Raw genomic sequence first — 11,147 nt, 5'->3', positions numbered from 1 at the left:
TATTTCTCCAAGAAGCCTTGCTTCCATTTAGTAAGGGATGGTATTTAGAACACAAACTCTGGGTACTAGATATACACATTGCCACTGGTTTAAGATTGCTTCTAAGTCTTTGAATGGTTAGAGCTAAGAGATGATAGATTAGATAGATAGATAGATAGATAGATAGATAGATAGGCAGTGTAGGGGAGGGAAAATAATGTTCCTTCTACTCTTTGAGTTCTTGGCTGAGTCTCCTGTGGTAAAAGACAGATTAACAAGAGAAAAACAAACAGAAGTTTATTAACATGTATATCTCATGTAAGCATGGGAGATACCTAAGAAAAAATGAGTAATTCTCAGAGGTGGCTTAGAACTCCAGCTTAAATACCATCTTCAGCTAAAGACAAAAGAAAGAAAAGTGTGTGGGGTGGAGAACAATTATGGAGAGGTTACCAGGAAAACCATGGTAAACAAGACCACAATTTGTTAAAAGCAAAAATAAATGAATGGGACTATATCAAACTAAAGCTTCTGCACAGCAAAAGAAACCGTCAACAAGGTAAAGAGACAACCATCTGAATGGGGAAATATATTTTCAAGCAACACCTCCGATAAAGGCATAATATCCAAAATATACAAAGAACTCATACAGCTCAATAACAACAAAAAGACAAACAATGCAATTAAAAAATGGGCAGAGGACCTGAACAGACACTTCTCCCAAGAAGGCATACAAATGGCTAACAAATATATGAAAAGATGCTCAACATCGCTAGCCATTAGGGAAATGCAAATCAAAACCACAATGAGATACCATCTCACACCTGTTAGAATAGCTGTTATCAACAGGACATAATAACAAGTGTTGTAGAGGATGTGGAGAAAAAGGAACCCTCATACACTCACAGCTGGTGGGACTACAAATTGGTACAGCCACTGTGGAAAAGAGTATAGAGGTTCCTCAAAAAAATAAGAGTTGATCTACCATATGATCCAGCAATCTCTCTACTGAGTATTTACCCCAAAGACTTGAAAACATATGCCCGAAAAGATATTTGCACATCGATGTTCATAGCAGCATTATTCACGGTGGCCAGGACATGGAAGCAATCCAAGTGTCCTACAATAGACGATTAGCTAAAGAAGCTGTGATACATGTATACAATGGAAATTACTCAGCCATAAGAAGAGATGAAATACTGCCATTTGCAACAACATGGATGGACCTCAAGATAATCATGCTAAGTGAAATAAGCCAGACAGAAAAGTTGAAAACTTCATGATATCATTTATATGTAGGTTATAAACCTAAAAGCAACGAACAAACATGACAAACAAATAGAGACTCAGGAACATGGACAATAAACTAGTGGTTACCAGAAGGTGGGGGGAAGTAGGTGGGGTAAAAGTGGTCAAATACGTGGTGACATAAAGCAATCTAACTATAGGCAGTGAACCCACAATGCAATATAAATATGACTTACTGTTGAATCGAACACTTGAAACTTACTGGATTTCGTTAACCAACGTCAGCATAAAAAAAAAATAGTACAATTTGTTATGCAGCTGTAAGTTGGTGATTCTCCATTGATAAGTTTCTAAAGTTGTCTCCAGGATTAACCTTCATCCTTCTTGGTAGAGAGGAAAAGAGCTACACATTTGTAAATTTATGTCCTGCTGTAAGACGAAGGTAGAGAGCTTCTACTGTTTACTTCTTCTCAATTGCTTTCAGCTCAAAATGATGCTTATACCAAATTGGCATGTTTTGGGATGGCATTTTCTTCTACGCTTTGATAGACAGATTTAAAAATTAAATTCATATCACTATTTCCAATTGAAATTTAACAAGTTTGGGATGTTTATTTACTTCTTTGATTTTATGTTTATACTCTCTTATCTCTTTTCTTTTACGCTGAAAATCTCGGTACTGAACGATGGTAAAATTATTTATTTTCTCTATCCTAAAATATACATGAAGTAGTTTGTGAACATTCTTACATGGTTACAACTTTGAAGTAAAGTTATCAGCTGAGAGGGAGGGGAGTGAGGGAGCTGGAGGCGTGAGCATAGGAGAGAAGGTCTGAAGCAGTCTTTTCAAGAATGCGTAGGGAAATTTGCTAGGATGTAGAGTAGGATTGTCTGGCAGTGTTAATTCCCTACTTGGGATTTGTGGTCAGAAATTTAATGTGACAACCGTCAGCACGGCTGCGTGACTTTCTGCAATTGTGGAAGGTGCTCGCATGCGGTCGTGAGATGTGTACACTGTGGTCTAGCAGGATTGAGGTTTTCCACGCAAAGGCAAAGAAGAAAGACGGGGGCAAAGGGGTTAAGGGTATTTTCAGGGAGTAATGCTGGGTCACAGAATCTAAGATAAATAATGGAAGTGAGACCCTGAGGGCAGTGATGGAAGTGAAAAAATGGTCATGCCCGTGATTAAAGATTGCCATGAGGTCAAAAATAGTTAGAGTAGGGAACCTAAAATTAGTAAGTTTGAAGGATAAGAATAAGATGGAATAGTCAAAGGGTGGGATGATTTGAAAACACTATTTTGAGGAGGAAAAAGCTGCACAGGATGACATGTAAGAGGGGCTAATAATTCAGCAGAAGTAGGACCTTGAAACAAGAGATAAGCAGAAATATGTTTTTCTCAAGACCAGAGATATTGGAGGTGGGATGGTAGGTGTCTTACCACACAGAGGGTGGCATTTGCGTCATCTGAATTTAAACCCTGCGGTGTGGAGTAAACCCTGCAGGCTGGAGGACTGGCAGACATTCAGATGACTGACTGCAGGGTTATGTTTTATGGTTACAAGACTGCCTCGAGCAGTCTTGAACTCCAGTGCAGTGCCTGGCTGCGTGCGGGGTTCAGTCACGCTCGAAAACCGAGCCAGGAGACATTTTTGCTAGGACTGCCACACTTAACCAACCGTCGCTAAGACATTCACCTGCATGGGATATTTTGTTTTTTGAACAAGACTTCAAAGTCAGGGAACTTATTGAAACTCCTTGAAATGGTTCCTGAAGTTATAATTCAAGAAGGGAGGTTTTAGGTAGAAGGGAGCATTATGTATGCAGCATTCTGTGAGCTTCCTAGGGTGATCAAGACCAAGAAATTCCAGAAATAACAAGTGAGAGAGGATTCTAGAAATTAGTGTGTAAATCTCTGGCCACAGAGTTCCTGAAAGGGGACAGGAGGTGTTTGGCAGGTGTGGTTTGATTGATCCAATGTTCTTATCCTGCTGCATTTGCTGGGAGAGGATCCCTTACAGATGGGGCCGTTCCTGTAGAGTAGGTGACAGGACAAGCAGTGGAGCCCCTGGAAGGGGCCATATGCTGCCAGAAACTGTGGGTATTGGATTAGGACATGAGTTAAGGACTTTCATCACTTGTGTCTTGGCCACACCTCAGAGATGCTCAATACTGGCAGACCTCTGGGAAAGGGTAGTGAAGGGCAGTGACAGGATAATGATAGAAGTCTTATGTAATTTCAAAGATTTAGGTGCCGTGATGGCTGTGGCTGACCGCTGGTACCACTGGTACCACTGGAATGGCTACTTCACAAAATGCTATTGTGGGGGTAGCTGGGGCTCATACATCCAAGTTTTCAATTGTGCACTAACTGGGGGGAGAAAAGACTTCTGCATTTGTGTTACTATTAAAGAGAGTTTTGCAAAGAGCTCTAAGACCAGAACAAGAGAACTTGGAAGGAAAAAAAACCAGGCTGAATTAGAGCCAGCGACTGCTGATGCTGTTGATAGTGATGTGCAGCATATGTAAGAGGCAAGACTTAGGGATGAGCCTAAGAAGCCAGTGAAATAAAGGAATGGGAGGTGACTGGGAGAGATGTTAGTCCCGCTTCTCTGCAAGAATCCTTGGAGATACTGGGAGGGACATAGATTCTTCTTGTGTATAACACGGGACAGGGATCCATCTTAAAAAATATTTTTCTTCATTGCATTTGTAAATGTTTCCTTGCTTTTAAAACATTCTAATGTAATTACCTATTTTTAAAGCTAACTTTATCTTTTCAACAGGTATTACATACACATATAAAATTTCAAAAAAGGTGTAAGGGAAAAATAAACATGCTTCTCTCCTCAGTTTCCTCGTTATTCGGGCCTTCATTATTACTAATTTCTTGAGTGTCCTTCAAGAGATATCTCAAGCATTTTTATAAACATGTACATTTATACGTTATTTTTTCCTCACATAAATAGTAGCATACTTTACCTAATCTTCTGCACAACTTTTTTTCACTTAATGACAAATTTTGGGTATATCCTTTCATATCACCACATGAAGTTTTTTGTTTTTTTTTTTTTAAATGCAAACTGTGTCTTGATTCAGGGTGCTTTTAATGGTGCTTCCTTCTGAAGGAGCATCCTTCTGTAAGCCTTGCTTTTCCTACTGCAGGCTGACAGAGGACAGTGGTGCAGCCAACACACAAAAACTACCGTTTGTGCATGCCTAAAGATGGTGGTGATTTTATGCATCTGGGCATTTCACATCCAGGAAGTAGGAATTGGGGCTCTGCACCAGGCGCTTCTTGTGTCGCCTCTTCTCCTCTTCTCGAGGGGTGAAGGAGGTCCTTAGAGAGGGGCATGTTCTCGTGGGAGGTCACCACTGCTGGAAAGGAGGTGTTGTTTGTTTTTTTTTTTAAATTTGTCTGCATAGTAATTCATTGTCAGAAGTACCATGACTTCTTTAACTAACTCTTTTTAAAGGAAACTTAGATTTTCTAATATTTTGCTTATACCTAAATATCTTTATACTTAAACAATTTTGCAAATGCACTAATAATAGGATGAATCCCTAAGACTGGAATTCCTAGGTCAAATATTTTAATAGCTATTATCAAATTACCCTCTAGATAAGTTGCACCAATTTGCACTTGCACAGGTTAATTTTAATTTTGAAGAACAGATTGACTCTGGATGATCAAAAGACTTGGGGTTAGCCAGGCAGCTGAATTTTGGGTTATATACAAATAACCTGTCTGTTTGGGATGGCTTTGGGACCTTTCACACCTATGGCTACCTTTGCGGGTCATACCAGGTAGGCGTTGATATCTTGGCATGCTCTTCATGAGTTTCTTTCTTTTGCTGGTTTCATATCCCCTGTATACCTTTTAATCTTCTTTCCTTCTTGGTTTGTATGTTTCCCAGGGTGATTTGATTTTTGCTATGGCTTCACGTGTCACAGATGCCTTCCAGATCTAGTCCCTTCAGATGCAAACCCATGTACTCTCTGTTCCCATTTTTATACTATTGCATACACTCTAGGAAAGTCCAGGATGGAGACAGAAGATCTTGATGTATTTGAGGGAAAGTGAAAGAGAGATTCTATCCTCCATGAGGATGCGGTGGTGGGATAAGTGTCAAGAGAAGCCAAGGACTGGTCAGGATTGAACAGCAACAGTAGTTGTCATAGTTTGATGTCTCCGTTTTATCCTGGATGAAAAACCATAACCTCCAAGTCCTCAGCTGGAAAAGGAAAATAACGTAGCGACTTGACCACTGCCATAGCTTTGTGACGGGCCTCCCAGGGTCTAGTTTCTTCCTTTATAATCCATCCTCCAGCCCACGGTGAGTGAGATTCTATTTTAGAGAGTTATCTAAAATACAACTCATATCCCCAGCTTGAGTGTCTTGCCTTTGTGCCTTCCACAATAACGTCTAAGTGATTTAGCACGATGTCATCTGGAATCCTGCCTTCCCTCCCAGCTGCATGTTTTCCCCATTCTTTCCTCCCACTCACGCCCAGCTGCCCTCATCGTTGAGTGCAGCAGCTACCCTGAACTTCCTACTGTTTGACACCTCCTTTTCCTTCCTGGTTTACTTATTGAACAGAGATCTGGTTAAAGGGTAACCTCTTTTATGAATTCCTTTCTACTCTTTCTCAGAAAGAACCCTCGAGACAGAGATAATCTCTCTGTACTGTCAGGGAAGCGAGTGCACGCTTGCATTCTGCCCTCATCTGACTACACTACACTGTGGTCATCATATGAGGTTGGTGACCCTGCTTGACACGCACTCCCATGAGAGCAGGGTCCGAGTGTCCTGGTCATCTTCACAGTCCCAACAACTCACAATGCCTGGCACACATTAGGCACTAAATCCACATTTGTTGATTCGATGATTGAGATCCACAGTTTAGAGAAGCATATGTGGATTGGGGCAAATCCTTTATTGTCACCTGGGATCAGTATTCTTTCTTGGTAAAAATGATCCCTTCCTTTCTTAAAATTTAATAATCCTTGGATGATAGATATGTCTCGACTCTTAGAATTAAAAATTACTCTTTAAGTGACCATAATCACACTTCATTGATATGATATGAAATCTATAGGTGGCGTGATTTTTTTTTCTTATACTGGCTGGCCATTTCAGGTCTGCCGTATCACTGAGCGTGAGAGATATGCTTCTGCCACACCGCAATCAAAGGGCTTGAGACAATTGCGTTATTTATTCAAGGCACTACCCAAATTCCTTCAATGTATGTGAATGTTTGTCTCATATTTTTCTGGTCTTTCCCCGCCTTGAAATTGTTTTTAGTTTTATTAAAGTATGGTTGACAAATTAAATATATATATATTTAGGTTGTACGTGATTTTTTTTGGAAATTTTTTATGTGTAAATATGCATGACATAAAATGCCATCTTAATCATTTTTTAAGTGTTCCCCTTAAATTTACTGACAAGTAATCCAAAGCTATCATTCTAAATCTCCCCCTAAACATTCAATAATATATTGAACATCTATGTATATCAATATATAGACTTCCCCTATACCCAGTGGAAATCTGCATATGGTTCGAGAGGTTCATCCCTTAGAATGAACAAACATACCACGTTCCGGACCTTTTGTTTATGAGAATGCAGTGACAATGAACAGCCAAACCTTTATGAAGGCTTGAGCCCTTCAGAAAGAAGCCGCTACTCAAAGGCAAGATAAATGTTTTGGTGAGGAATAAAAGATTAACTTTAAGATGTGGGAGAATAGTTTGAACTTTAACTGGGTTTTAGAAATAGGCTTTTGGCTTCTTTCTTTAAATTTTACTCCTAGTTTCTGTACATACACATAGAATGGTAGGAAGAGTAAATGTAGTAATTCAGTCATGATGTTTTGAGTTGCTGTTTTCTCTCTTACCTGGTATAACCCAAATTTCAGAGAATATTGTTTTCTTAATCAGTTTTATTTCTCATGAGAAGCCTTATTCTTCAGAGCGAAAACAGCTTTAAAAGATGAGTTAATAATCAAATCGGAGAACGCATTCCAGCATAAAAATGTTCTTTGCTCTCTCTCCGAAGTGTTGTCATGCTGTTCAGGTTTGAGCAAGGCAAGTTTCTTTCCACTTCATAGCTGGAGGATATTAGGGTAATAAACCAGTTCAGCTGTTTTTGTATAAAATGATTTTTAAAAATCCCAGTGACCTTTTTCTGCCCTCAACTAACTTTAAGAACAGTTGGACATAAAAACTTCAAACTTTACATATTCATAGCTCTCTGAGGAATACGATCATTGTTAGTTTGAGAAAAAGCTTAGTATTTTTTGAGTTGGAAAGCTCTAATATTACATGTTTGCACATGCTTGGTATGTAGCTCTTAGTCTGTTGATGAAAATTGATATGAGACTTTTATAGCATATGTGTAGATGCTGGTTTTTTACTTTATTTACCATGTCATAGAACTTACAAAGGCATATGGAATTTATGCTGTAACCTTTACACTGAAATTAAAACTTTACATCTGCTCAGCAATATAAAAAAGGAGATCCTAGTATGACATTGCAGAAGTCATAGACATTGCAGAAAATCTTACGATGGTGACCCCAAAGAATTGATCTCTGTTACGTTCACATCCCGTCACAGGAGGCTGAGTGTTCTGGCATTCCATGGGAAAGAGGGTGTTTTTTCCTTTTTCCTTTTCTTTTTTTTCTTGAGGTGCCATGTAAGAGTTTCACACGCATCCTGGATAGAGCCCTAAGCAAACACTGTTGAATGCTAGCGTGGTCAGGCTTCTGACATCTGGGGTTTAAAAATAACTTTCTTCAGAGTTCCATTTAGCGCACTGAAAGTAGTTAATTCCTCAGTGCCTCATACATAAGCCCCTGAATGTTTGGCTACCACCCAAAACACAAGCCCTTTGCATCATCTTCTCCTCTGGTTTAAGTTCCATATTGTACTACGTTCCCTTTTCCTCCATCCATCTTCCAACCGTTGGGCTCTATCTCTGAAATCTCTTCCATCATAAGCAAACCCCACTCTATCCTAAGCCTCTTTCCAGAGTCTTCCTCCACCTACTCAAAGAGATGCTGCTCATTTTTATTACATCCCTTACAGTTGCCGGCAGCATTATTTTCCGGGTAGTCTCCGCCCCTGTAGAAAAACTTCTTAATACCAAAGTAATAAAAGAAAAAAAATGGTATCAGATGGATACTGGATTTATCACAGTGATCACTTTGTAAGTCACATCGATGTCTAACCACTGTGTTGTACACCTGAAACTAACATAATATTGTCAGTTCTAATTGAAAAATATACATAAAAATTAAAAAAAAAGAAAACAGAAATAAAAACTCTTCCTAACCCCCACCAGGAGATAAATGTTATATTTTTGAGTATATCTTTTAAAACATATGTAGCGATTACACTATATATATATTTCCCCACACAACAATATACTGTACGTTTCTATAAAAAATTTTTATTATGGATTATTTTAAATATATGGAGGAAAAAAGTAAGGAACTCTCGTATATCCGTTGCCCGGTTTTCTGAATGTTTACAGAGAGTATCCTGGATATCTTCTGCTTCTCCCTCCAGATTGGTTCCCTCCGTTCTGCACCTGCAGAGTGCTCTGGAGGCTGGCTGGTAGGCACTGAGCCACAGCCACGCTCTCTGGCTCCCAGTTGGTTTGGCCCATGAGGGGAACCAGCAGGAAGAGATTGAAGGGTGGAGGTGAGTGAGGTCGGGGCACTTACTCCTTCCACTCTCCAGCTCCGTCACTGCTGGGTTGCTGCTTGTTGGCCGAAAGCCCTGGTTCCTGTATGACAGCTGTCTCGACACAGCTCCTCCTCTCTGGGTTCTGGTCACTTCTTCATGCCTAGGGCTGAAAAGCTCTCTGCTGTGATTAGCCCTTGGTTATTGCTCCATGCTTGTCGGTTTCCTCTAATGCTGTCTACAGCTGTTATGGGTCCAATTATACCCTCCCCACACCAAATTCATATGTCAAAGTCCTAATCTCCAGTATCTCAAAATATGAACTTCATGGAAGGAATCAAGTTAAGGAAGATGGGGGCGGGTGGGTGGGGGGGAGAAGGGGTGTTGCTAGGGTGGGCCCTAATCCAATATGGCTGGTGTGGGCCCTAATCCAATATGGCTCCCTTCTAAAGGGAGACACAGAGAGAGACACACAGAGAGAAGCTGATGGGAAGGTATGGAGAGAAGAGGACCATCACCAAGTCAAGGAGAGAGGCCTGGAACTCATCTTTCCCTCATAGTCTTCATAAGAAATCAAATGCTGACACCTTGACTTTTGACTTCTGGTCACCAGAACTGTATGACAATAAAATTCTGTTGTTTAAGCCACTCAATCTGTGGTATTTTGAACAGCAGTCCTAGCAGACCAACGTAACAACTTTGTAAATAGTCCCTTCATTTAACAATATTTAATTATGCAGCTTGAGGGTGAAATCTATTTGTTGTTGGAAGCAGACTGATCTAGATCTATCAATCTATCTACGCCTTATTTATTGTGGTTCATTTTTTTTCCGTTAAGAAATCGAATCCTGCACATTAGCTTTCTTGTAAATATAATATAATATATCAATATAATATCAATATAATGTTTGTGCAACACTCTGAACATATTTAGTCAGAGTGATCTGGAGTGGTCCTCTCATAGCCCTCGTCCGGGCGATTTCCATCCACATGGAGGTGGGACTTCTCTGGAGCTGTCTGTCCCTCCAGGATGCTGTGGTTCATTGGTCGTTTTGACCAGAATCATCCCTGGAATCCCTCGGTAGCAGTGCTATCCCTGTGCTTATGAATGTTTTAATCACCTCCCAAATTAGACCAGAAAGCAATTGTTGCTTTATTTAACCATTCTGTGGAAATCTCTTTTATGGTAAGGAGGTAATATGTTTGTTGTAGCATTTCATCTCATTCCTTTTTATTTCCAAATTACTATTTTTTATTCCCAGTGATTCATTAAATCCGGTTTTTTCAAAATAAAAGAACACCACTGAAGAAGAGGAAACTTTTGGTGTTCCTGATTTTTAAAAAGGGAACAAAAATATAAAAGGCCTTTCACTGGAAATACCCTATTAAAAAATAATAAAAGCCTTCTCTGCCAAATTAAATTGTAGCAATGTCAAAGGTAGTGAAATCAAGTTTCATGCTCATTTGCCTATGTTGGATAATTAGCAAAGCAGATCTTTCAAACAGAATTAACCAAAGAAGAATGAACAGTTTAGGAAAAAAGAAATTTAACAGCCTTGGGGAAAATATAACTAGAAATTGAAAATCCAATCCATTCCCATTTTGAGCTACTGAATGTGGTTTGACTATATGGAAGAGTGGCCTGGTAAATCCCTTCTACCAACGTCCATCTTAAAACATGGCACTGAAAGCCATGCTTGTCACTTAGGTTAGTATTTCATTGTGGCTTTCAAGATAATATGCTGTCCATTTTTTAATAACATTTAACATGTTCATCTCCCTTTGACTGAGCACTTACAGCAAAATTATTAGTGCTTATGGCTTATTGCAGACAGTATTTATGCTGCTTTCCAGAAGCCACTTTTATCTGTTGAGGAAAAAAAAAATCCCACTGTAGGATTTCCAACCTTTTAGGCTAACGTCTGACTCTATTAGCTCCTAAAGAGAAGAACCATAAATAATCTTCCCATTTTACATTCTATGCTTTTAGCTAGAGCATTAATCACAGAGGTTTTTTTCTTTGCCTCATGAGAAAAACCAGTCTTATAGTTTGAAAATTTGGTTTACAGAACAGGGTTTTCAGGGTAGGCAGGGGTGGGGGTTGGATACAGAAGAGGGTCTTTGCTGGGTTTTATGAGTAAAAACTTTGGGAAGAAATGTTTTTTTTTTTTTCCTTTCTACGGCCAGATGATATCTCAGTGATCTCCCTGGTAATAAATTTGGGGGG

The 11,147-nt window shown here is 39.5% G+C and overlaps 1 pseudogene; it reads right to left on the bottom strand.

Moving 5' to 3' along the window:
* Window positions 1-4,333: 4,333 nt before the first annotated feature.
* LOC120614711 (40S ribosomal protein S27-like) lies at window positions 4,334-4,582 on the bottom strand (annotated as a pseudogene).
* Between the last annotated feature and the right edge of the window lie 6,565 nt (window positions 4,583-11,147).

Source organism: Pteropus medius, unplaced genomic scaffold (assembly GCF_902729225.1).
Source record: "Pteropus medius unplaced genomic scaffold, Ma_sr-lr_union100, whole genome shotgun sequence".
Taxonomy (NCBI): Eukaryota; Metazoa; Chordata; class Mammalia; order Chiroptera; family Pteropodidae; genus Pteropus; species Pteropus medius.
The sequence above is the reverse complement of the archived record's forward strand: the minus strand, read 5'-3'. Positions and strand labels throughout refer to the sequence as shown.